At 42.6% G+C, this 27,051-nt stretch overlaps 1 long non-coding RNA gene across 1 annotated transcript; it reads right to left on the bottom strand.

Annotated features, from left to right (window-relative positions):
* Positions 1–7,423: 7,423 nt before the first annotated feature.
* Positions 7,424–11,307, bottom strand: LOC308632223. The gene is made up of 4 exons (XR_014018454.1): positions 11,179–11,307; positions 8,463–8,536; positions 8,018–8,256; positions 7,424–7,895 (listed from the first exon to the last, which is right to left on the bottom strand). It is a non-coding gene; the product is annotated as an uncharacterized lncRNA (long non-coding RNA).
* Positions 11,308–27,051: the final 15,744 nt, after the last annotated feature.

The raw sequence follows: 27,051 nt of genomic DNA, 5'->3' as shown, positions 1-27,051 counted from the left end.
ATTTATTTTTATATGGTGCTGAGGATCGAATCCAGTGCCTCACACGTACCAAGCAAGCGCGCAACCACTGAGCTATAGCCCCAGCCCTTCTAGCCCTTTATTTTGAGGCAGGGTATAGCTAATTGCTTATGGCCTCACTCAGTTGCTGAGACTAGTCTTGAACTTTCCATCTTCTTGCTTCAGCCTCCTGAGTCACTGGGATTACAGGCGTGAGCCACCATGCCTGTACTCATAGCTCTTGAGGTAAGGTCCAAATCATTAATGCAGCCCACAGGGCCACCTACTTACTGCCACAGGGCTTTCATATACTCTGTTTCTGCTACTGGGATACTTATCTTCACCATCTGTATCCAAATTCCTCCTCTTCGTGCTTCAGGTCTCCACCTGAATGTCACTTTCTAAAGGAATTCTTATTCTCATCCTTCCCTGTTCTTTCCTTCGAAGAACTAAGCATAATTATCATTAATTACTTGTCCACCTTCCTGTTGCTCATTGAAAACAATAAAGATGTAGCATCTGTTTTGTTTTTTGGTACCAGGGATTGATCCCAAGCACTTAACCACTGAGCCACATCCCCACCCCCTTTTTTTATATTTTATTTAGATACAGGATCTCGCTAATTTGTTCAGAGCCTGGCTAAATTGCTGAGAATAGCTTTGAACTTGCAATCCTCCTGCCTCAGCCTCCCAAGTTTCTGGGATTACAGATGTGCACCACCACACCTGGCTCAATGAGTATTTTTTTTAAAAGTTGTAGATGGACACAATATCTTTATTTTAATTATTTATTTTTTATGTGGTGCTGAGGATTGAACACGGTGCCTCATACATTTAAGGCAAGTGCTCGACATCTGAGCCACAACCCCAGTCCTCAATGAGTATTTTTAAAATAAATTAAAGCCTTGTATGACCATCACTCTTCTGAGAGATTCCTTTGACACTCCTGACTTTACCATCAGAATTAATCTTTCCTCACCTTATGATTCTATAGCTTTGCCTTTTTTTCCAGTGCTAGAGACCAAACCCAGGTCTTCTAACTAGTATTACAGTCACTATAGTTAGACCTATACTGTGGTTAACTGATTCTGTCTCCATCACCATAATGTACATCCCCTGCAGACAGGGGCTGTGGATTTTGTATTTGTGTCTTCTTTCCCCATACCCAACATGTAGTTACACACTGTTCATGATTGTATATACTTTAGGTAATCAATATTGGGTATTAAACAAGTGAACGGATGGTCAAAGAAATTTGGAGCAAGAAAATGATGAAATGAGACCAAACAGTGACAATAATAGGCCCTTATGTGTGCAGAATGATCTGTCGTTCATAAAGTATCATTGTTTTTATTATCTATTTGGCCCTCATATCAATCTCCAAAAAAGGGAAAATATGAATCTCTCTTCAGATTGATGAAGTGACTAGGGAAGAAAACCCAGCTATTAGGACTCCAACTTGGTAGTCTTTCTATGGGATAAACTCACTGAGGGGGCAAGTTGCAGTTCAATTGCTTCTTAGTCCTGGTTTGACTGATAGCTTCATGGGGCACAGGCCCATCCTTGACTTAGTGGGAGGAGGAAGAACCTTTGCTTCATTTTCTTTGATAACAAATTTCTTTTTCCTCCAATGGGATTCCCATACCAGCATCTCTTGGTCCCCGTGACACCCAGAGTATGACTATACAATTCTACCAGGAAGACAGAACTCACTCTTTAATAATCCTGGGGCCCATAAATTGATGTTCAAATGCAATTAATAATTTAGGATTTGGGTTTACCCTGCAAAACTAAGTGATGCCAGCAGAGGGAGATATGACCATGTGACAAAATTACTGGATGAACTCTGTTTCTACACTGTCAATTGCTAAGAGGTTATCTAATAATAGATTTTCCAATGTGTCCAAGACTATATTTTAAAATTATGTGTGTATGTATGTATGTATATATGTGGTGCTAGGGATTTTTGTTTTGTTTTGTTTGCTTGTCTGTACTGAGAATTAAACCTGGTCCTGGTGAATGAACAGTTTATTTTCTATGATCTCTATTGTAATATCTGGTGAATGGAATTTGTCAATCAAAAAAAAATTTTTTTAAATCCACGTAAAGGGCTGGGGATATAGCTTAGTTGGTACAGTGCTTGCCCTTACATACACAAGGTCATGTGTTCAATCTTCAGCAACACACACACACACACACACACACACACACACACACACAGAAACCTGGTAAAGTGCACATCTGTAATCCCAGTGACTCAGGAGACTGAGTCAGGAGGATTGCAAGTTTGAGGCCAGCCTTAGTAATTTAGCAAGACTCTGTTTCAAAATAAGAAAGGATTGGGGATATAGCTCTGTGGTAGAGTGCTCTTGTGTTCAATCCCCAGTACGTCAATAAGTAAATAAATAACATAAAAGAATTTTAAACCTGAAAATTTTTTCTAAATCAAAATATTAAAAAGGAGTGGTTCAGGGCTGGGGTTGTGGCTTAGTGGTAGAGCGCTTGCCTAGCATGTGCGAGGCACCGGGTTCGATTCTCAGCACCGCGTATAAATAAATGAATAAAGATCCATCAACATCTAAAAAAGTGTTTTAAAAAAATTTAAGGGCTGGGGATGTGGCTCAAGCGGTAGTGCGTTCGCCTTGCATGCGCGGGGTGCTGGGTTCGATCCTTAGCACCACATAAAAATATAATAAAGATGTTGTGTCCACCAAAAACTAAAAAATAAATTAAAAAATAAAATAAAATAAAAGATTGGTTCATAGAAGCTACCCTTTATTGTGAATTAACAGGTGGGTTTCAGATGCTTTATTTGATCTTCACTTTCACTCAGCTGGTAAGTGGAAGCTCTGGAACTTGAGTTTAGTTTCTCCCACTCCAAAGACAGAAGCATTTTTTCCCCAGGATCCAGGACTGAGCCCTGAGGCTTGGTTCTCAATCTGCCCGCTGCCTGGACTAACTCCCTCTTCTTCCTTCAACCATCCATTCCTACTCTTGCTTCCTCAGTAAAATGTGCTTGTCTCCTCTCCTTACCTTTAGGGCAGATTGTGCCAGTAGTAGAGAGATAGGCACGAAGCCCTGGGTTCCATCCCCAGCAGCACCCCCCCCCAAAAAAAAAAAAGAAAAAAGAAAAAGATTTCTTCTACTTTGCCACATTTAAGTTTCTTATAACCAAAATAATTTAAGAACATTTTTTTTAGGTTTTTTTTTTTATTTTATTTTTAGAGAGAGTGAGAGAGAGAGAATTTTTTTTTAAATATTTATTTATTTTTTTAGTTCTCGGCAGACACAACATCTTTGTTGGTATGTGGTGCTGAGGATCGAACCCGGGCCGCACGCATGCCAGGCGAGTGCGCTACCGCTTGAGCCACATCACCAGCCCTTAAGAACATTTTTTAAAAGCATGCTGATCATACTACAAATAGATTTTTTTTTAAATTTGTAGTTTTGGGGTTAATGGTTCCAAACAAGGTAGAAAGCAGTGGCAATTAAGATTTCAGGTAAGGGGTGAAGAGGAGACAGCAGGCTTGGCCAGTTGGGCCACTGCCAAATGGGAACCCAGGGATGGAAGTGGCCTAGAGAGGAGGGGGACTAGGGCCAGCCTATAGAATTTTATTTTATTTTATTTGTACTGGGTTTTGAACCCTAGATGCTTTATCACTGAGCTACATCACCAGACCTTTTAAAAAAAAAAATTGAGGCAGAGTCTCACTAAGTTGCCAAGGAGGGCCTCAAACTTGTGATTCTCCTGCCTCAATCTCCTGAGTCACTGGGATCACAGGTGTGCACCCCTGGCCTATTTCTTTCTTTCTTTTTTTAAATTTTTTTTTAGCATGCTACACATTATTGTCTTCTCTTAGAACCCTACTGGGTTCTACCTACAAAATCTATTGATTTTGACTCCAAAGTATTATTTATTTATTTATTTATTTATTTTTTAGTCGTAGATGGACACAGCATCTTTATTTATTTTTATGTGGTGTTGAGGATCAAACCCAGTGCCTCACACATGCTAGGCGAGCGCTCTACCACTGAGCCACAGCCCCAGCCCCTTGACTCCAAAGTATTTTGTGCCACCTACCTGCCTTAGTCCATGTCACCTTCATCTCTCACTTGGACACTGGAAGAAAATTCTAACAGGCATCCTCCTCACTCCCCTATTCTCCCTCTGCCACAGAACAGCCAGTGCCTTCTTTCAAAACTATAAGTCAGATCACCCCACTTCCTGCTCTCAGTCCTCCAGTGACATCTTATAACTCTCCAAATGAAGTCCAAAGTCCTTGCTGGGAGGGCACACAGGCCTTCTGTGATCAAGTCCCTGGTTACTTCTCCTATTTCACCTCTCCATGTTCTCTCCTTACCTCACCTTGCTCCAGTGACAGGAACCTTGTTTCTCAATCCTGTGGAGTACATTCCAGAGCGGGGCCTGGGCTCTTGGTCTTATTTCTGCCGGTGAGCTTTTCCTTCCTTACTATACATGGTGTCCTCCCCTCATTCCTTTCCACTCTGTTTCCAAATGTCACCTCCTCACAGAAACTCTTGTCACCACACTTGCTATCACACTTTTATCTCTCTCTTTTTTTTTTTAACTTTTTAAAAGATATTTATTTATTTATTTATTTTAGTTTTCGGCGGACACAACATCTTTGTTTGTATGTGGTGCTGAGGATCGAACCGGGGCCGCACGCATGCCAGGCGAGCGCGCTACCGCTTGAGCCACATCCCCAGCCCACACTTTTATCTCTTCATCACACTATATCCTAAATCTGTTTTGTTTTCTCTCACAACACTTAACCACAATATGACATTCTAGATATTTCTTTACCTGTTTGTGAGTTATCTACCCATTAGATTCCAAGCATCATGGGGACACATGCCTGGAAACACAGATACTCAGGAGGCTGAGGCAGGAGTATTCAAAGTTTGAGGGAAGATGGGGCACCTTAGAAGGGACTAGGTGTGTAGCTCAGTGACAGAGCACCTCTGGGTTCAACTAGAACCTCTAGTACTGGGAAAAAAAGGGAGGTTGGGATTGTGGCTCAGCAGTAGAGCGCTGGCCTAGCATGGGTGGGACCCAAGTTTGATCTTCAGCACCACATAAAAATAAAGGCATTGTGTTGTGTCCATCTACACCTAAAAAATAAAAAACTAAAAAATAATAATAATTAAAAAAAATATTGCAAACACCATGAGAGAATTTCAGTCTGTATCCCAGTGCCTAGAAATATGATTGGTTAATAAGCTCCCAGGAAATAGGAATGAATGGCAAATGAATAATGAATAAATGGAGGATGAAGCTATTAGCAGGCTTCACAACCCTCATTTTGAATGGCCACTTAACTTGATGTATTTTTTGTTGTGAAACATCAAATTGAATCACATGAATTGATATTTTGTAGGGTCTCACTAAATTGCCCAAGCTAGCCCAGAACTTGTGATCCTCCTATCTCAGTCTCCCAAATGGCTGGGATTTTAATAGGTATGCACCACTGTAGCTGGCTTGCACCTGGCTATTTTTAAATTCTATATAAACTCAGTATGTATTCCTTTGTGCAGAATTTTTTTTCTTTTTTCTTTCTTTCTTTCTTTATTTATTTTATAGTGGCGCTGGGGATTGAACCCAGAGCTTTATGCATGCAAGGCAAGCACTCTACCAACTGAGCTACATCCCTAGCCCCCCTTCCTATTTCTTTTTAAAGATTCTTCCATGCTGTTGTGTTGAGCTGCACTCCATCATTATTACTACATAAGATTTCTTCATATGAGTTTACTGTACATGATGTACTCCTGCTAGACACATGAATGGTTTCCAGATTGGAAATCATGATGCTGCAAGCAATATTCTCTTGTGCACATTGAACACCTTTCTGTTGGGTATTGTTTTAGTCAGTCTGGGGCTGCTATAATAAAATGCCACAGTCTGGGTAACTTATAATTAGTAGACATTTCCTCACATTCCACAGGCTGGAAAATTCAAGATCAAGATGTTGGCAGATTCTAGGGCTAATAAGGGCCAGCTACCCTTACAGACTACACTTTCTCATTGCATCCTTACATAATAGAGAGGACAAACAAGCTCCCTTGGACTCTCTTGTAAAGGACCCTAATACCATTCATGAAGACCCTGACCTCATGATGCAATCACCTTCCTAAAGCCCCCTTCCTTTTTCTCTTTTTTTTTTCTTCCTTTTGGTGCTGGAATCAAATCTAGGTCCTTGAACATGATAGCAAGTGCTCTTTACTGAGCTACATCCACAATTATCTTTTTTGTTTTTCTTTTCCTTTTTTTGAGACAGGGTATCACTATGTTGCACATGCTGACCTCAAATTTCTGGGCTCAAGCCATCCTCTTCCTCAGTCTCCAGAGTAGCTGCAACTACAATCATGCAGCCAGACTAACTTTTTTTAATATTTATTTTTTAGTTATAGGTGGAAACAATATCTTTATTTGTATGTGGTGCTGAGGATTGAACCCAGTGCCTCATGCATGCTAGGGGAGTGTTCTACCTCTGAGCCACAACTCCAGCCCCAGCCTGACTTCTGGGGGACTAGAATTTCTTTTCTTTCCTTCTTTCTTTCATTCTTCCTTCCTTCCTTCCTTTCTTTCTTTCTTTCTTTTTTTTTGTGATGTTGGGGACTGAACCCAGGGCCTTGTGCATTTGAGGCAAGCACTCTACCAACTGGGTTCTAGCCCCAGCCCTGGGGCTATAATTTTAATATTAATTGGGGGGGGAGAGAAACATTCAAATAATACAAAATTTCAACCATGATTACCAACTTGAAGAGAGAGCAGCTACAGCAGAAAGTCAGAATACTGGGGTTGGCGCCAAACTCTGATCTCTGAAGCATTTGACCTTGACAAGAAAAGCACCTGCATCTCTGCTTCATTTGGCTCCTGTGCAGAAAAGGGCAGGGTCTTGCACTCCCTGACTCCCTGTCCAGTGCCCTGCCCGCTGACTCACCATCAATCAGCTGTCAGACCAATGTCTTGGTATGGCTTGGATATGAAGTGTCCCCCAAAGGCTCATGTGTTGAAGACTTAATCCTCAACGCAGCAATGTTCAAAAGTGGGAATTTAGGGGAGTGATTGGATCATGAGGGCTCTCATCAATGAATTCATCCACTGAGGGATTCATAGCTGAATGGATTTTTTGTTTTGTTTTGTTTTGGGGGTTTTGTTTTGTTTTAGTGGGGATGGAGCCCAGGGTGCTTAACCATTAAGCAATACTTCCAGCTCATCTTAGTTTTCATTTTAAGACAGGTTCTCTCTAACTTGCCCAGGCTGCTCTTATACTTGTACCCTCCTGCCTCAGCCTCCCAAGTAGCTGGGATTACAGGTGTGTGTTATCACGCCCAACCTTAAGAGATTTTTTTTTTTTAAAGAGAGAGAGAGAGAGAGGAGAGAGAGAGAGAGAGAGAGAGAGAATTTTTAATATCTATTTTTTAGTTCTCGGCGGACACAACATCTTTGTTGGTATGTGGTGCTGAGGATCGAACCCGGGCCGCACGCATGCCAGGCGAGCGTGCTACCGCTTGAGCCACATCCCCAGCCCACCTTAAGAGATTTTTGAAGTGACAAAACTGTACAAGTGTGCCTTGGGGGCCACGTCTTGTCTCCAGCCCCTTCCTCTCTCTGCTTCCTGGCTGCCAAGAGGTAAGAAGCTTCTGCCATGATGTTCTGCATCACCACAGGCCCTAGCCGATGGAGCCAGCTGACCATGGGCTGAAACTTCTGAAACTGTGAACCAAAATAAAACTTTCCGCCTTTAAGTTGTTTTTCTCAGGTATTTTGTCTCAGTGACGAAAAATTGACTAACACATCCTGGATCTTGTATCCTGGTGTTTCAGGGATGGTTTCCTGGTGTGATTCACAAACCGCAAGAATGTTTCAGCCTGACACTGAAACAAAATTGGGAGGTTGGGGATACCCTCAGCCAGGAAGCTCCCTCAGAACCTCCCAGCCTGCAGAGATCTCTGCCTTTCTGAACCTAAAGTATCTCTCATTCCAAGAGCTTACTCACCATCTTTGCTGTTATTTTTAGGCTTGATACTATTTCTTCAACTCCGGGCCAGGGAACATGTGTGTTTCTTTGCCCAGCTCTAACCAGGAATTCTGGATATCAGATAACTTTCAGTGCTGTGACACCGAGCCAGCCATCCCTCCGTGTCTGTGGAGTGCTTAGGCCACACGATGTGATTAGAATCTACCTGGAAAGCTGGGCATGCTGGTGTGCACCTGTTCTCCCAGCTATTCGGGAGGCTGAGACAGAAGGATACCAAGTTTGAGGTCAGCCTGTGTCAATTAGCAAAACCCACTCTCAAAATAAAAATTAAAAAAGGGTCAAGGATCTAGCTCAGTGATAGAGTGCTTGCCTGGAATGTGTTAGGCCCTGGTTTTAATTCCCAGTACCACAAGAAAAAAAAAATCACACCTGGAGGGTGTCTTATTTCCATGTGATTCCTTACCTGGGTCTCTGCCAGCAAGATCAGCACTGGGTATGGCACCACATCACCAGAACCATGAGCCAAAATGTCTTTTCCTTATTGAAAGAAGAAAGTAAAGGAAAGAACAGAAGAGGAGGAAAGAGAGAGAGAGAGAGAGAAGAGAAGAGAAGGGAAGGGAAGGGAAGGGAAGGGAAGGGAAGGGAAGGGAAGGGAAGGGAAGGGAAGGGAAGGGAAGGGAAGGGAAGGGAAGGGAAGGGAAGGGAAGGAAGAAGACTGGGTGTACTGGCACCCGCCTGTATTCCCAGTTACTCCAGAGGCTGAGGCAGGAGGATTGATTAAGCCTATGAAGTCAGAGACCAGCCTCGGTAACACAGCGGATTCCTGTCTCTCTCTCAAAAAAAAAATTTTTTTTTTTAACTTAACAACAAAGTTGGCCAGGCACAGTGGTTCACATCTGTAATCTCAGTGACTAGATAGGCCGAAGCAGAAGAATTGCAAGTTCAAGGCCAGCCTCTCAGTAACTTAGTGAAGCCCTAAGCAACTCAGTGATACCTTGTCTCAAAATAAAATGTTAAAGGTTGGAGATGTGGCTCAGTGGTTAAGCACCCCTAGGTTCAATCGCAGGTACCAAAAATAAATAAATAAATAAATAAATAAATAAATAAAGACTCATACTTGGAAGAAGTCTTCTAAAAGGGTCCGACATAAACACCTGAGTCCTGGAGATTCACTGAGCAGGATCACAAGAAGTGACAAAAAAGCCTGGGCACACTCCCACCCGCTTGAACAGGGTTGATTTTCAAAATCTAAGCTTGTCTCACTGGCAAAGGCTCAAGTACCTCCTGAGACATCAGCACCCAAGGCCACACTAACTGCTACAGGGAAGTTAAAATTCCCCTGAGAAGATCTCGTGTGTACACTGGGAAGGTTTAGAATCTAAACAGAACAGCAGCTGGTACGTGCTGGGAGGGAGCGGCCCCAGGAGCTGAGAGCAGGCCCCAAGTTGGAGTCCTGAAACCTGAGCTCAGATCTGGCTCTGCCACAATGTGACCCTGGGCCTCCTGGTGACTTCACCCTGCCTGAGCATGTGCCCTTATATGCCCAGCAAGGGGCAGCCCTGCCCAGCCACCTGCGCAGAGATGGTCAGGAGCAAATGACACAATATATAAAAAAGTACTTTGTAAAGTTTAAAGTGCTCTAATGACGTGAAAGGTTATTAGAAAGAGAAGCCCTGAGAGATGAAAGAAGCAGGTCTCTAGCATTTTTCAAGGTAATTTACTAAGTAGTAGGAACAATCCCTATAGTATTTGTTCAGTACCTGATAAGAAAGGGTTCCTGGGTTCTTTATCTCACTGGAGCCTGGAACCTTGCAATAGCCCAGGAGATAGGCAGGGCAGGATGATTACTTAATTAATTAATTTATTTACGCCTGGGAATTGAACCCAGGAGCTCTCTACCACTGAGTCACATCCTCATTTTATTTTTAGATAGAATCTTGCTAAGTTGCTAAGGGCCTCACTAAGATGTTAAGGCTGGCCTCCAACTTGAGAGACTCTTTCCTCAGCCTCCCAAGTCTCTGGGATTATAGGCATGTGGCACCATGCTTGTGTGTTTTCCTACAGGTGAGGGGAAGGAGGCTTAGAGAGGGGACATGATTCTCCATGGGTCTGTAGTCACAGATCTGTAAACAAAGTCCACATACCAACCCCTACACTCCACTTTTTCTTTTTCTTTTTTTCAAACCTGGAATTGAATCCAGGGGCACTCCACCACTGAGCTATATCACCAGTCCTTTTTTAAAAATTTTGAGACTGGGTCTAGCTAAGTTGCCCAGGCTAGCCTTGAACTTGTAATTATCTTGCTCAGCCTGCTGAATAGCTGGTGTTACAGGCCTGTACCACCACACCTAGCAAACTCCACCCCCTTTAATTTTTTTTTTTTTTGTAGTTGAAGATGGACACAATGTCTTTATATTATTTATGTTTTATGTGGTGCTGAAGACCGAACTCAGGGCCTCACAGGAGCTAGGCAAACACTACTGCTGAGCCACAACCCCAGCCCCCACACCCCCTTTTTGTAGTTCTCTATGGTCCTCATCATGAACTCACTGTGATGTTGCCTCTTTTTTAGTTTCTGCAACCCTCTGGGGCAATTTCCTACAAGACCTGTGGAAACATCCTAGCAGACCCCAGAAACTCAGTGTGGCTGGAACAGCAGGGAAGGAGGGAAAGATGAGTAAGAAGGGAGTGTGGTTATCTAATGAGCAACTGGAAGTCATTCAAAATTTGAAGCAGAGAAATAATACAATCAGGGCGGTGGTTTTGCTTAAATGTTCTCGTCCACCTCCTCATTCCTTTTCTGTTCTCCTCTTGCCTTCTCCTTCTCCCCTATTCTTTCTCCTTCTCCTCTTTTTTTTCCTAAATATTTTTTTAGTTGTTGATGGACACAATATCTTTATTAATTTATTTTATGTGGTGCTGAGGATCAAACGCAGTGCCTCATGCGTGCAAGGCAAGTGCTGTACCACCGAGCGACAGCCCCGGCCCATCTCTTTCTCCTCTTTATTCTTCATTTATGTTATATAATTCCCTAGGAAAGAGAAAGAAAGGAAACCTCTGGACTTTCTATCACCAGAACCCTTGGACGTTCAGTCAGCTGCTGCGCTGACCAGCTGGCTCCTTACACTGCTGGAAGCTAATGTCCTGCCCAGGATCTAGGACCCTTCCCAGGGACTCACCTCACCAGGGGCAGTTCTGGGAGCAGCAAGTTCCAGGGACAAAGCCAGGACTTGATAAAGGAGTATGAAGTGGCAGACACGTGCCTGGGGCTGCTTGTCTACAGAAGGGCTGAAGCCAGTCCCCTGGCCTCATTTTGAGAAGTGGCTTTTCTTAGGCACCGCCTCAGAGGCCCAGAGCCTGAGGTCCTGGCAGTGCGCCCTTACCCACTGGGTGCTTGCCATTCACAGTTACGCACTCCTGGGCCCAGGAGCAAATGGCCAGGCAGCTGATGAGCACAGCCTGGGGTGCTCCCTCCAGGCTGTCTGCCCCCTCTGACTCCCCAGCTTCTTTAGGCCACCTGCCCAACTTCCTTCCCATGTGTCAATGTCCCCACAGATTGCATGCCTGGCAGCTGGGTCCCAAGTCAGAGGTTTTGGGAAGGATGTCAACAGAAAACGCAAGGGCATCTGCCTGCCAGTGTGCATGTGCATGAGCGTGTGGTGGCTTGGAGGAAGAAGAACATACTGTCTTTAGAGAAACTTCTGCCCACTGGTCTTGCTCAATATTGTATCACCAGCACGGGGCAAGCAGTTGGCTCCTAAAACAAAGGGTAAGATAAATGACTGACTGAATGAAACAAGGCTGCAACTGAAGAGTATCTGTTGTCTGGATATAGCAACAAGAGAGTCCTTGACCACCTTTCTAGAACATGTCTAAGGAGTGCAGGCAGGGCCGGCAGGCTGTGTGTGGGAGGGGAGGCAGGGAGCCAGGGTTTGGAGTGAAGGACAGGAGGCAGTGAGGGAGGAGGAACAGGACAAGTGGGAGTGGGGTGGGGGGCCAGGCGGGATGGGGATTGGACAGCCTGTTTGAGGCTGACAGGGACAGTCCTATAGAGAAATCACTGGCCAACAGGCCTCCTCACATCCTCGTCCACATGAGCATTGCCTTTCTCAGATCATGACCTTGCTGCTTCCTCTTCTCAAACTCAAGTCAATCTCTCTCTTGTTTCTTTTGACACTGAGACTACACCTTGCCCCAACCAGGACCTGTGGCGACGCAGGTCCTACCCACCCAGCTCATCACTTCTGGGCATTGTGACACCTGTCCAGCTGGTACACCCTGCTCAGCAGCTTCACTAGTGACCTGCCTGCCCTGTAGGACTCCCAGGGCACCCCAGTTTCTGCCAGCTCTGCCCTCCTGACCAGTAAGCCAAAGAAGCAGAAAGAGAGAAAGGAGGAAAGACGCAAGTGCCCTGAAGTTACAGGAGGAGGAGCCCCACACCTGGTTTTCCATTTCCCCACCGCGAGCGAGCTTAAGTCCATTTCTGGTTCAACCCAACCAAATGACCGATGCTGCAGAAACAGAGCCTGCATGTTCCCACTTGAACAGAACTCAAAATGTAACCAGAGCCACCTGAAGAACCCTTAGCCATGTGTCCCTCTTATGTCCATTATTTGGAGAGTGGCCTTTTTCTCATAGCCTCTTTCACCGTGAAGCTCTTCTTCCCTTCCATCCCCTGCACCCCAATTCCTTAGCCCAGGCCCCCATCTGCCGCAAGCCAGCCAGGGGCTGTGTGTGAGCTATGCGCATTTGAGTACATGAGGGACTGGACTGTGCTGCTGCTCTGACTGGGCTGTGTGACTTGTGATGTGTATGTCCTTTTCTCTCACTCTGCTTATGATCCCCACACAGCACTTGAGATGGGTGTGGCTTTCCAAGATGTCAATCTGCTGACCACAGGATATTACCCCTGAAACCCAATCCCTTGCCTTATTTGGGTGGAACTTTCTCAAATGTCTTCCCCCCAATAAATAGGGTTTCAGGCATGCTCTTTCTCTCTTTTGCCTGCCTTTCTGGCTTCCCTTGTGGGAGCTGAGGTCGAGGGGCTCACTGAACCCCCAAAAAGATATTTTCTGTCTCTGTGTGGTTATTTAGTAGCCAGCCCAATTCACCTGGAATGACCCTGACTGATTCAGTCGCATGTCGTGGCAGATCAGTCCCTGTACCAGTTGCCTTTCCATAACTGTCCTTCTAGGGTCTTTCTTCTCTCCCCTGTTCTGCAGATAACCATCATCATCTATGTTAACTATTTTCCATTTTTAAAAATTATGAATCATTTCATGAATCCAGGAAAGTATACAAAACACATAAGTATAACTTAGAATGAATGCAGGGTGGGTGCTATAAATATTTCTCCTGTTAAGAAGCAGAGTGCCCATGCTCCTTGACTTATGACCCAGTCATATTCCCAATAAGCTCACCCTAATTTGAAAAGATTGTGAATTGAAAATACATTTAATACCCTTAAGTTCTGAAACATCTTAGATTAGCAACACAGCTTGCTGTAGAGGTCGTTTTCCTTGGTGAAGGTGAGGTTGATTAGGAGTGGCAGCTCACTGCTCCTGCCCAGCCTCAGGAGTCGGGATCATACCACCTATTGCCAGCCTGGGAAAAGATCAACATTCAAAATCGGAATTACTATTATTATCATATGACCTGGGAATTGAATGCAGGGGCACTTTTACACTGAATTACACCCCCAATCCTTTTTATTATCTTGAGATTGCTAACTGGCCGAGATTCTCACTAAATGGCAGAGGTTGGCTTTGAACTTACAATTCTGCCTCAGCTTACTGAATCACTGAAATTCCAGGTGTGCACCACCACATTAGGTTCTCAAAATTGGAATTATGATACCTGTTAAATGCATGTTGCTTTTGCATCATCATAATAAAGTTGAAAAATTTTAATTTGAAACATTGTAAATTAGGATCATCTGATCTGCTTTACCAGAACTCATTGTGATCATCATCATCATCTTCTTTTTCTTTCTTTCTTTCTTTTTTTTTTTTGGTACTGGGGACTGAATCCAGGGGCACTTTACCACTAAGCTACATCCCAACCCCTTTTTAATTTTTTTTTAATTTTGAAATTAGGTCTTGCTATGTTGCTGAGGGTAGCAATTCTGATCCTCCTGCCTCAGCCTCCTGAGTCGCTGGGATTAAAGGCATGCACCCCATGTCAGTCACCCATTATCTTCCTTAAATGCCTCTTCTAAATTGTCCAAGAGCAGGGCTTGGTGGAACTCACCTGTAATAACAGCAACTCGGGAGCTAGCCTCTGAAACTTAGTGAGACTGTGTCTCAAAATAAAAAATAAAAAGGACTCCTCAAGATGTGGCTCAGTCATAGAGCACCTCTGGATTCAATCTCCAGTACCAGGAAAAAAGATTGTTCTAGAACCTTCTGAGAATCCCTGTTTCCTGTTATAATTCCCCCACCACATCTTTCAGGCCAGCTTCACCATCTTCCACACTGCCTCACTCTGTCATTATACTCCATTTAACAGGCCTATGTTCCAGTCCCCTCTCAATCACTTAACTAGATTATTTAAACTTTCTGAATTTGTCAAGACTCTTTTGGTGGCAAATAATGGAAAACAAATTCAAACTGGCTCAATAAAGAAAGAAATGTAATGGCTCACCTTAGAAAATTCTGATAAATCCAGCTTCAAGTACAGCTGGATCTAATACCCAAACAATGTCATCAGGCATGGTCTCTCTCTCTCCCCCTGCTGCCCCCCATCTTTCTCTCTTTTTGTACTGGGGATTGAACCCAGGAGCACTTAATCACTGAGCCACATCCCCAGCCCTTTTTGTTTTTTTTTATTTTGAGACAGGTCCTGCTAAGTTATTTAGGGCCTCACTGAATTGCTGAGTCTTGTCTTTGAACTTATTATCCTCCTGCCTTATCCTCCTTAGTTGCTGAGATCACTGCACTGGGCAAGAATGGTCTCTTGGCTCTGATTTCTTTTCTTCTTCAACTATTCCAGTAAAGGTTCTGGGTGTGACTCTCACTGACCCACCTAGGTCATAGGTTCATCTCCAGATCCAGGGGTAAGCCAGGCCTGGTTCTGTCTCTCCTGGACTCAGGATGGTGTCAGACCCCTGATTGGTCTGAGAGAAGAGATAATTTCCCAAGGAAACCCAGGATGCTGATTGCAGAAGGAAGGGGAAGCCATGTTGAACAAATAAAATCAGCAGATATTCTTAGTTCTCACTTTCCTTGTCGTGGGACTCTCACTTCTGCCAAATGCTCAAGGCTGCTGGGAACACGAAAAAAGATCAGGGCTGTGCTGTTTCCTTGAAAACTTTTGAAGTTCAATAGAAATGAAAGTTGTCTTGGATGTGATTTGTTTGCCTTTTCCTCCAACCATTCACCTGACCCAAAGGTGCTTGGTTTGTTCATCCAAAGCCTCCCGTCCTATAGTCCCCGTTCCAGGAGGAATTGGACTTTGGAGTCTCTTGTGTACCTGTGGATCTCCCCAGCATTTGATTGGACCACATAATTTAGCATTTAATTAGGTGCATCTTCCATTGTTTTTATTTTTTAGGAGTCTTACAGTTTGTCATTTTTCATACAGATTCTCAACACTTATGTTTGAACGAGAAACAACTTGGACTCCCAGGGGGTCTCTTCCTCTTCTTCTGGAATGCTGAACACTCTCACTGTGGCCTAGCTGCTATCCTCCCAGGGAGTTTATGCTAATTTTAATTTTGGCTTGAAATAGAACTAACAAACATATCAATTGTATGGTTCCTGGGGAGTTTCATATGATTTTTCCTCTCTTTCTAGTTAGTTACTATCCCCCTGAAAAGAAGAATTTTCACCTGTTCCCTACTCTGTAAGAGCCTCCACCACAGGAGATCATGCTTGAAATGTTCAGCCCTGCCCTGTTGTGTGTTCATTTGCAGCACTGGGGATGGAAGCCCAGGGTGCTCTATCACCAAGCTATACCTTCAGGCCTTTTCATTGTTTTGAGATAGGATCCCATTAAGTTGCCCAGGAGGGCCTCAAACTTGTCATCCTCCTCCCTCAGCCTCCCAAGTCTGAGATTCTAGGTGTGTGCCACCACATCCTACCTGTTGGTTAATTTTAAAGTGAGCTTCCAAACCAGCAGGAAAAAAAAAGCCACACATCTAGTTTGAAAAAAAGTTTCTACTCAAACCACAGTTAACAATCTCAGGGCACACACATTTCCAGGATAACTGGTCTTGGGAAATATATACACTCTAGTCCCAGGGTCCTGGTGCACCCTTCTTGGGCTCTTTGTCCTGACTTTTGTGTTCTCCTTGGGGAGTACCGTCTTACCACCCAATTCTCCAAAACTGCTTTGTAGTTTCTCTCTGACTCCTTTGTAGTCAGAGGCAAGAAAGAGTCTTACTCTGCCACTCTCTGGAACCTTACCAGCATTCCCAGTGTCTACTTTAAGTGTCTACACTTAAAAAGAGAACTTGAACACAAACCTTACTTTCCAGAAGAGACCCTGCCTTCTTAGACACAGAGTTCCTTCTAGCCCCAAAGGGAACCCAACTCAATCACTGAATCCCTTTCACAGGCTTATAAGACACACATCCATACCAAGTGTCATGAGGACTTAGAGACAAAAAGTGACCACCGAGGGATACCCCGCTCTCTGGCAGGCCATGGGGAAGACACCTAGGAACCCTGTTTCCTTTTCATTTCCTGGTGCCCTCAAAAGCCTCCCCTAGTGATGATCCTAGGGATAAGGAGGGCGGGGCATAGCTCCCCATCCAGGTTGACCCAGTTCTCCCAGGCCGAGGACTGTGCTGAGACTGCAGGCAAGAGAGGAAGCCCAAGATAGAGGAAGGACAGGGTGCTGGTTCCTTCACTTGTTGAGATCAGGGTTGTGTAGCAAGACGAGTCCCAGCGTGCTCAGCATTTCTCCTTCCTGGCTTGGGTTTCACCTCAGCCCTAGTTCAGTGGCAACCCCGTGGGCTCAGAGGGGAGAGGGATTCAAGAGGAGGAAGCTTGTACAATCCCTCATTCATGAGGGGAGGGCCAGACGTGGGGTGGAGTCTCACAGCAGTCCTCTGACGAAGGCTGAGTCAGTTATATTGCCCCATGACTGCATGTGGCTTCTCCTACCCTATTCACCCTGCCTTCTAATCACACCAAAGTTCTTATCATTCCTGATGTGACAGGCGTGGCTGCTGTGCACAGCTTCATGGACTGTGCACTGCACCATTCAGGAGGGGCCGTTCCCATAGACGAAGGAGCAAATAGCAACTCCAAGACTCATGCTCAGTTGTACCAGGCTTCCCTGAGCCAAGCCCTTTATGACTTCCTTCCTCCTCTGCCCTTGGTAGCCTTCTCTCCCACCATCTCTTTACTTGGTAGTTAACACTCAGCTTTCAAAACGTCTTCAAATGTAACGTTGGTGAATGCAACAGTTTGGATGTGAAATGTCCCCAAAAGGCTCATGTGTTGAAGAGTTGGTCCTCAACCTGTGGCACTACTGGGAGATGGTGAAACCTTTAAAAGGTGGAGTCTAAACCCAGTGTGTTGGCACACACTTGTAATCCAGTGGCTTGGGAGGCTGACGCAGGAGGATTGCAAGTTCAAGTTCAGCCTCAGCAACTACGGGAAGTCCTAAGTAACTTAGTGAGAACTTGTCTTAAAAAAAAAAAAAAGTTTTTTTTAAAGCTGGGATGTGGCTCAGTGAGCACCCTGTGTCCAATCTCTAGTACCAAAAATTAAAAAGGGTAGAGTCTAGTGGAATGGAAGGAAGTTAGATCATTGAGGGGGCATGACCTTGAAGGGGATATTGGGTCCCTGGTCCCTTTCTCTCTGTGTCTTTGCTTCTCAGCCACCATGAGGTGAATAGGTCTTCAATGCAACTCACTCCTGCCCTGATGTACTGTGCTGCCACAGGTCCAAAATATAGGGTCAAGCAATCACCAACTGAATGCCCTGAAAGTGTAAGCCAAAATAAATATTTACTCCTTATGAGTTGATTATCTCAGGTATTTTGTCACAGTGACAAAAAGCTGTTTAACACTGTGAACACAGACATGACAACTGAATATTTCTGGAAATGTTCAAAGCCATTTAGAAGAAACACAATATACACTGGGGTCTCAAACTTGCACACTGTCAGTTCATTTAGCCCAGTAATTTGATTATGCCTGTGGGTGTTCTAAAAAGCAGTGTAAGTAAAATCCATTAGAAAGGCTAAAATGAAAAAGACAATACCAAGTGCTGACATGGACGTAGAGCAACTGGAACCCTTATACATCATTGGTGGGAGTATAAATTTTGTAAACCTACTTTGGAAACTGTTTGGTAATATCTAAGAAGAGATACCTGGCCTATGATCAGGAAGTTCCTAAAAATACATACATATGTATACAAAAACATGTGCAAAAATGTTCATAGCAGCATTATTCATAATAGTTCCAAATTAGAAACAACTCAAATGCCTACCCATCATAGAACAGATGAGTACTGTTATATACTCATAAAATGGAATGTTTGACAGCAATATAAATGAATTAATTATTCCTTGACACAACACACAAAAACAGACATGAAAGAATACATACCACATGTTCAAAAACAAGTGCACTATGCCTGTTAGAAATTAGAATGTATTAGAAATTATAGGGCTGGGGATGTGGCTCAAGCGGTAGCGCGCTTGCCTGGAATGCGTGCGGCCCGGGTTCGATCCTCAGCACCACATACCAACAAAGATGTTGTGTCCGCCGAGAACTAAGAAATAAATATTAAAAAAAAAATTCTCTCTCTCTCTCCTCTCTCACTCTCTCTAAAAAAAAAAAAAAAATTAAAAAAAAAAAGAAATTATAATGATGGTTGCCCTGAAATGATGGGTGGTGATTGCAAAGGAATGTGATATTTCCAGGTGCTGGTAGTGTTCAATTTTTATGAATGTGGAGGTAATCACATAGATGTGTTTTGTGAAAGTTTATTTTGAGCTGTACACTTAGGATCTGCGCACTTCTATGAATGAAAAGAATAGTCCAGACACAGTGGTGGTCACTTGTAGTCCCAGGTACTTAGAAAGCTGAGGCAAGAGGATTGCTTGAGCCCAGGAGTTTGGGGCCAGCCTGTGCAATAAACAAGAGGGAAAAGAAAAAAAAAAAAAGAACAGAGAGAGACAGTCAGACAGACAGACAGACAGGGATGGGGTTGTAGTCTAGTAGTAGAGCATGCACTCAGTATGTACAAGGCCCTGGGATGGATGTCCAGCACCCAAAACAAAAAGAAATAAAGAAAGAGAGGCAGGAAGGCAGGCAATGTCTGCACCACTGGGTTCAATCCCTGCCAGTACTGGGGAAAAAAGAAAAGAAAAAAAAAAAAAGATTTACTTACTCTAAAGCTTCGGTAATCAAGAAAATGTGCAGGAGGAAAAGAGGAAGTATGGAAAATTAAAATGGTGCAAACTATGTTATACTCATTTGTGGATACGTCAAAATGAGCCCCACTATTTTGTGTAACTATAATGCATTAATAAAAAGAAAAAAAAAGAGTGTGGTATTTTTTTTATTTTTTGAACCGGAGATTGAACTACTCAGGGGCACTCAACCACGGAGTCATATCCCCAGCCCAATTTTGAATGTTGTTTAGAAACAGGGTCTCACTGAGTTGCTTAGTTCCTTGCCATTGCTGAAGCTGGCTTTGAACTTGTGATCTCCTGCCTCAGCCTCCAGAGCCCAGGGATTAATGGATATATGGATCATAGTTCAGCAGATTTTTTTCTTTAAAGGGCCGGATATCATTTTAGGTTTTGTAGCAATAAAATTTCTGTCATAGCTACTTAGTTCTGCCATTATAAAGTGAGAGTAACTACAGATAATACAAAAATGGATGAGCCTGGTTGTATTCTAATAAAATTTTGTTTACAGAAATAGGTAATATTTGCTGTCTCCTTATATAGGTTAAGGGTACAGAATGGCCTACAGAAATGTATATATTCTCAGGGCGGGGAGCGGGGGTGGGTGCTGGGGTTGTGGCTCAGCAGAAGAACACTCACCTAGCACATGCGAAGTCCTGGGTGCAATCCTCAGCACCACATAAAAGTAAATAAAGATATTGTGTCCAACTACAACTAAAAAATAAATATTAAAAAAAAGAAGTGTATGCATTCTCACTCATTCATAAGATTAACAGATTTTGTTTTATTTTATTTGGTATCGGGGTTGAACCTGGGGCACTTATCCACTGAGCTGCATCCATAGCTGTTTTAATATTTTATTTTGTTTTTAAAAAGTATTTATTTTTTTTAGTTTTAGGTGGACACAATATTTTCATTTTTATGTGGTGCTGAGGATCAAACCCAGTGCCTCATGCATGCTAGGCAAGCACTCTACCACTGAGCCACAACCCCAGAAATATTTAATATTTTTTTAGTTGTAGATGGACACAGTATCTTTATTTTATTTATTTATTTTTTGTATGTGGTGCCGAGGATCTAACCCAGCTCACGCATGTGAGGCAAGTGCTCGACCACTGAGCCACAGCCCCAACCCAGTACTTTATATTTTATTTTGAGACACAGTCTCACTAAGTTAGTTGCTTAGGGCCTCAATATGTGTCTGAAGCTGACTTTGAACTTGTGATCCTCCTGCCTCAGTCTGCTTAGTCACTGTGATTACAGGTGTGCACCACCACAATCAGCTAGATTAACTGATTTTTGAGAAAGGTGCCAGTATAATTTAGTAAAGAAAGAATGGTCTTTTCAATTTATGGTGCTATTAACAATTGGATGAAAAGAAAAATGAACCTTGACTCATCTTCATATCATAAGCAAAATTTAACTAAACAAAGATCATAGGTGTTGGGGATGTAGTTCAGTAGTACATTTTTTTAAAAATATTTATTGTTTAGTTCTAGGTGGACACAGTGTCTTTATTCTACTTTATGTGGTGCTGAGGATTGAACTTAGTGCCTCATGCAAGCTAGGCGCACGCTCTACCTCTGAGCCACAACCTCAGCCCTACTTCATCTGTTTAGCATGTACAAGGCTCTTCGTTTGATCTTCAATGATGAAAAAACAAAACAAAACAAAAAAACTAAAACCATTAAACGTTTAGAATATATGGGATGAAATTTTTAATGGATTAGACAATAATTAGAACACCAAAACCACAAACTTCAAAAGAAAAAATTTTGATGGATTTTATATAGATTAAAAAACATTTACTCTTCACAAGACATGTTTAATAAAATTAGACAAGCCATGGACTGTGAAAAATATTATAACACATAGTCAACCAATGATTCGAATGCAGAATATGTTAAGAAATCTTATAATACAATTATAAGAAAATAAATAGTGCAAAATAAAATGGGCAAAATATTTGAGCAGATATTTTGCAAAAGAGGATTATGGAGGCCAATAAGCCTTCAAAAAGATACTCGACATCATGAGTCATTAGGGATATATAAATTAAAACCAAAAATCCCAGTGAGGACTGGAGATATAGCTCAATGGTAGAGAACTTCATGAGTGAGCATGAAGCCTGGGTTCAATTCCTAGTGCCCACTACAACAACAATACTACCTACCTACCAGAAAGATGAAAAGCCAGGCATAGTGGCATATGACATAATCCCAGTGACTCAGCAGGCTGACTCAGGATTGTAAATTAAAAGGCAGCCTCAGCAATTTAACCATTGAACCCTTATGACTGAGCTACCTTTTCTCAAAATAAAAAATCAAAAGGGCTGGCAATGTAGCTCAATGGTAGAAACCCTTGAGTTCAAGTCCCAGTACCAAAAACAAACAAACAATAACAACAAAATCCAAACTCCAGAAACAACCTAAAGTGTCTATCAACTGATGAATGGATCAACAATTTGAGTTAGGTCCATTCAGTAGAATTGTATTCAGCAATGAAATGAAAAGGGACAGATCACTGATACAGGCACACTATGGAGAAACTTAAATGCATTATGCTGCCAGGCATGGTGGCAGATGTCTGTATTCCCAGCAACTCAGGAGGCTGAAGCAGGAGGATTGCAAGTTAGAGGCCAACCTTGGCAACTACGAATGAGACCCTGTCTCAAAAAAAAAAAAAAAAAAAGGAAAAAGAAAAGAAAAGATGAGGGGGGCTGAGGATGTAGCTCAGTTATAAGGGTTCAATCGCCAGTACAGCAACAAATAAAATAAAAAGCATTATGCTAAATGGAAGAAACCAGAAGGAAAATACTACAGAAGTATGGTTCCACTTACATGAAATTCTGGAAAAGGCAGAGTGGTAAAAAGCAGGTGGGGAGTTGCCAGGGGCTAGAAATTGGAGAGGGCCATGAGGGAACTTTCGGGGGTAATGGAAATATTTTATATCATGATTGTGGTGGTGGTTGTATTCCTGTATATATTTGCCAAAAACTTGTTAACTGGGCTGGGGTTGTGGCTCAGAGGTAGAGTGCTTGCCTAGCACACATGAGGCACTGGGTTCGATTCTCAGCACTACATAAAAATTTAAAAAATAAAGATATTGTGACCGCCTATAACTAAAAAATAAATATTAAAAAAAAACTTGTTAGCTTAAAGTTGATAGTCCCCCCCACCTTTTGGTGGTACTGGAGATTAAACCCAAGGACACTATACCACTAAGCTATTTTCTGCCCTTTTAAAATTTTTTTGAGACTGGGACTTGATAAATTGCTAAGGCTGGCCTCATAGTTGTGTCCTCCTGCTTTAGCCTTCCAAGTTTCTGGGACTACAGATACACACGTATACAGTTTATTATATAAAAATATGCCTAAAAATAAGTGACCAAAAATTTTTTTAAAAACTCACTTTACACCTGTAGGTTAACTGTATAGCTCCTTTCTGACTCTAGCAGGCATACGTTTATAATCCCTTCTTAGTATTCTATGTTTTATATAGACAAAATATACTCTATACAAAACATAGTATATTTTTTTTGTATAGACAAAACATGTTTTTTTTTTTTTAATTCATTGTTTAATGTGTTATACTAGCTGAGACTTGGAAGCATAAGAATTTGCCTTTTAGAACTTCTCTTCTTGGAACCCAAGAGGAAACAGAAGTTGTGTGACTTGTTTTTTTTTTTTTGTGTGTGTGTGTGTGTGTGTGTGTGACTTGTTAAAGTATCAAAAAGAGTGGGAGCTGAGAGTATATATAGCTCAGTGGTGGAGCACATGCCTGGCACGTGCAAGGTCTCAGATTCCATCCTTGCAACAATAACAAACAAAAAAAAAGAGGGGAGAAGAGTTCAGTCATTGCCCTGAACTGTCCAGAAGAGGACATGCAGCTCACTGCATCTGTTTGTGGCTCACGGGCAGATCTACTACAGGAACCAAGTATTTCAAAACCACTACAAATACCAGTATGTCATGTTACCCAGAACACCTCCCAAACAAGTATCTCAAACCTGCCTGATGTCTGAAGAGGAGTGGAGGAGTCTTGGTGTCCAACAGAGTCTAGGCTGAGTTTATTGTATGACTCCTGAGCCAAAAACTTATATTCCTCTCTTTAGACAACCTCTTCCAAAAAGTCAACAAAAATGAAGTATGGCTGGGGGATTGTCAACTAAATCTTTTTCGGTTTTAATGTATACATGTATACAGGATAGTATTGAGTGAATACTTGAAAAATGTACAAGTCATTCATGGACACCTCTGCATAAGCCACGTTACAGCAACAAGCCTGTTAATTGAAACTGCAAGTAATTATTGTAAGGTGTTTAAAATTTCTCCTAGACATTTTTAAATATCTTTATTTTTATTTTTTTATGTGGTGCTGAGGATCAAACCCAGTACCTCACACATGAGGGGCAAGCACTCTATTGCTGAGCTATAATCCCAGCCCCTCTCCTAGACATTTTTTCTCTTAATTTAGTGCCTGTTTGACTTTACCTGTTACTTTTGCTAAAGTTTGTTTATTGCATTTCTAAACAAAAACAGGAGGGCTAGAGGTGTAACTCAGTGGTAGCACTTGCCTAGCATATGTGAGTTCCTGGATCTGATCCCCATCGATCTTGGCCTAGAGAGACTGCTGGGTCCTAGCATAAGAAAACCACATTCACACTCTTGCTCTCCCACACATAACCTAGAGGCCACTGTGAGCCCACCACAATGTCACCCTAACCCCAGTCTCCTACTGAATTACATCAGGCTTAGAGATGGGGAGGGATGGGTGTTAGAAGTTGACCTTTGAGCCAGGAGCAGTGGCACACACCTGTAATACCAGCGGTTTGGGAGGTTGAGGCAGCAAGATAGCAAACTCAGAGCCAGTCTCAGCAACTTAGCAAGGTCCTAAGCAACTTAATGACACCCTGTATCACATTGGGGGGAAAAACGAGGGGGAGGGCTGGGGATATGACTCAGTGCAAAGTACCCCTAGGTTCAATTCCTTTTTTTAAAATTTATTATTTATTTCTTACATACATGACAATAGTAGAATGCATTACATTCATAATTATCCATTCACAGCACAATTTTTCGTAACTCTGTATATAAAGTATGCTCATGCCAAATTATGCCATTATACATGAGCTCTCTCTTTCTTTTTTTTTAGTCATAGAGGGACACAATACCTTTATTTTATTTATTTACTTTTATATGGTGCTGAGGATAGAACCCAGTGCCTCACACATGCCAGGTGAGCACTCTATAACTGAGCTACAACTGCAGTCCTGCCTAGGTTCAATCCTCCCCAACCCCCCGCCAAAAAAACAAAAACAAAAACAAAAACAAAAAACAAACTTCAGTTCTGACATCCTCTTCTCAAGGAAACTTTTCATGACTGCCCCTCTCTTCAATATGACCTAGGGATCTCTCTGATGTACATACACACAAGCACTCTGCACATACTCTTTTAGCCCATGAAATGAGCACAGAAATGGGTAATGTGTGTTCCTCTTTCAGCCTGTGAATTAGGGGACAAGGTCCATCATATCATTTCTGAATTCCAGGCTCTAAAACAATGCTTGGCTCACATTAGAACTTCAGGAAGTTTCTGTGGAATGAATGAACAGATAAGATTATCAAGTCTTGGATGCAGTCCTGGGAAACAAGATCCAGGTCCAGAGCCTGGCACCGTGAGGCACACGTCTATAAACCTAGGCATTTGGGAGGCTGAGGCAGGAGGATTGCAAGTTTGCAACTTGGCAAGACTGTCTCAAAATAAAATTTAAGAGAAAGGCTAGGATATAGCTCAGCATTAGAGTATCCTTGGGTTCAATTCCTAGTACTGCCCATCCCTTGCCAAAAAAAGTCCTGGTCCAGGGTCTAGACAGGCAGTCACAAGGGAGGTGAGTTGTGGGAGGGGGGGGTCTTAGTTCTGGTTACTGAGGCACACAGCTTCTCAAGGATCAGGTCAGACCAGAGTGAAATTCAATGGTGAATCCACAGAGATTGGGCTACAGCTTCTTAAGTCTTCCCAGTTACAATGAGACCAGGAGGGTCCCACAACCTCACATACAGCATGAATTCAGTAACCCCAGGCGTAGGCTAACATGGTTTGAATTTAGGTACTGATTTGTTCACTTTTTTACGTGTAACCCCCTGACCAGTGTGTGTACTGTGAGGACAGGGATCTTTTTAAAAAAAAAAAAAATTCTGAGGGATTTGATTTTTTTTTGTTCTTTTTCTTTTTTTTTTTAATTTTTTTTAAAAGAGAGAGAGAATTTTAATTTTTTTTTTTTTAATTATCGGTGGACACAATATCTTTGTTTATACGTGGTGCTGGCCGCACGCATGCCAGGCGAGCGTGCTACGGCTTGAGCACATCCCCAGCCCCAGGACAGGGATCTTATCTATGTCATAAGCATTCTGACCAATGCCTGGCGTAGACAGCACTCAGTAAATATTTGTTGAATAAACTCACTCAAACTGAACCCACCAGGGAAAACCCAGATGCAGCATTATTCATTCATTCTGTAAAATATAATTGAGAATAGGCCCAAAGAAACGCCAATCAGCACATTCTTTGCTCTGTGGGAAGTCCTACTTTGGAAGACTAACGCAGATTCAAGTGTCGATTGGTAAATACACAGTCAGGCCAAGGGGATTTGGAAGATCTTAAGAGACTGAGACTGAGCTGTGGCACCCAGATGAGTCATGCTTTCCCATGACGTCCCTTGGCAAACAGGAGCCTGCCTTGTCCAGTGCTGGCATCTCTTCTCTATCACTAGGGGAGAAACACTGATGGTCTGTCCTCTCCCACTTGCCTTCTCCGAGCTCTTATCAGTCACGATGCTTCAGACCTTTTGGTTTCACTTCACATTACAGTGTCCAGTATTGCACAGTGTCCCTCATTGGTTACATTTTCCACTGTGGCTTCTCAATGAGATTTGGGTCAGAATCTCACAAAGCCTGCTAAAGATAACCCATGCTAGACCAGAGAGAAAGACCTTCCACTAGGTTGTAAAGTCCCTCAGTCACTATACCTCAGTTTCCCTGTCTCTAGGAAATGAAATAATAACACCTTTTCCTTCTAACCCACAGGGCCAGGGCTGTTAAGCAAAATAAACCCAAGAAATTGAACATGAATGGCTTAAAGGTTGAGAGCTAGGGATATGGCTCAGTGTTAGAACATATGCTTAGCATGCTTGAGGCAGGCCCTGGGTTCTATCCCACAAAAAAGTTGTGATTTAACTCATAAAGTTCTATGCTAGAATTGCCACTAGTAAAATATGTAACATTAAGTCATTTTGTCAGATACGTGTCATGTTTTTAATAAACACTCAAGAAATATTTACTATTGATATGGTTCAATTGCTCTGGGATTGCCTTGGGATGAACTGAGACACCTCTCCACTTTCTCAGGGAACATGCCTGAGGAAAAATAGTTGATTTTTAGGGAAATATTGTGATTTTTGTTTTATTGAATGCAATATGAAAATGTGGGGGTCGTAGCTGAATAGTTTGGCAGCAAAGAGTTTCAGAGGTTGTTTAGTGGAAGAGATAAAGAGAGAGGAGATAGCAATGTGGCGACAAAGAGAAAACTGAGAGAGAGAGAACTGGTCTAACTAGTCAAATGGGAAGGATCTAATTAAGTTTTGCTCTGTGGGGTGTAATGTAATCCTCTTTTCCATTTCCC

The sequence above is a fragment of the Spermophilus citellus genome (assembly GCF_964194105.1).
Source record: "Spermophilus citellus genome assembly, chromosome: 13".
NCBI lineage: Eukaryota > Metazoa > Chordata > Mammalia > Rodentia > Sciuridae > Spermophilus > Spermophilus citellus.
This window is presented reverse-complemented; position numbering and strand designations above follow the sequence as displayed.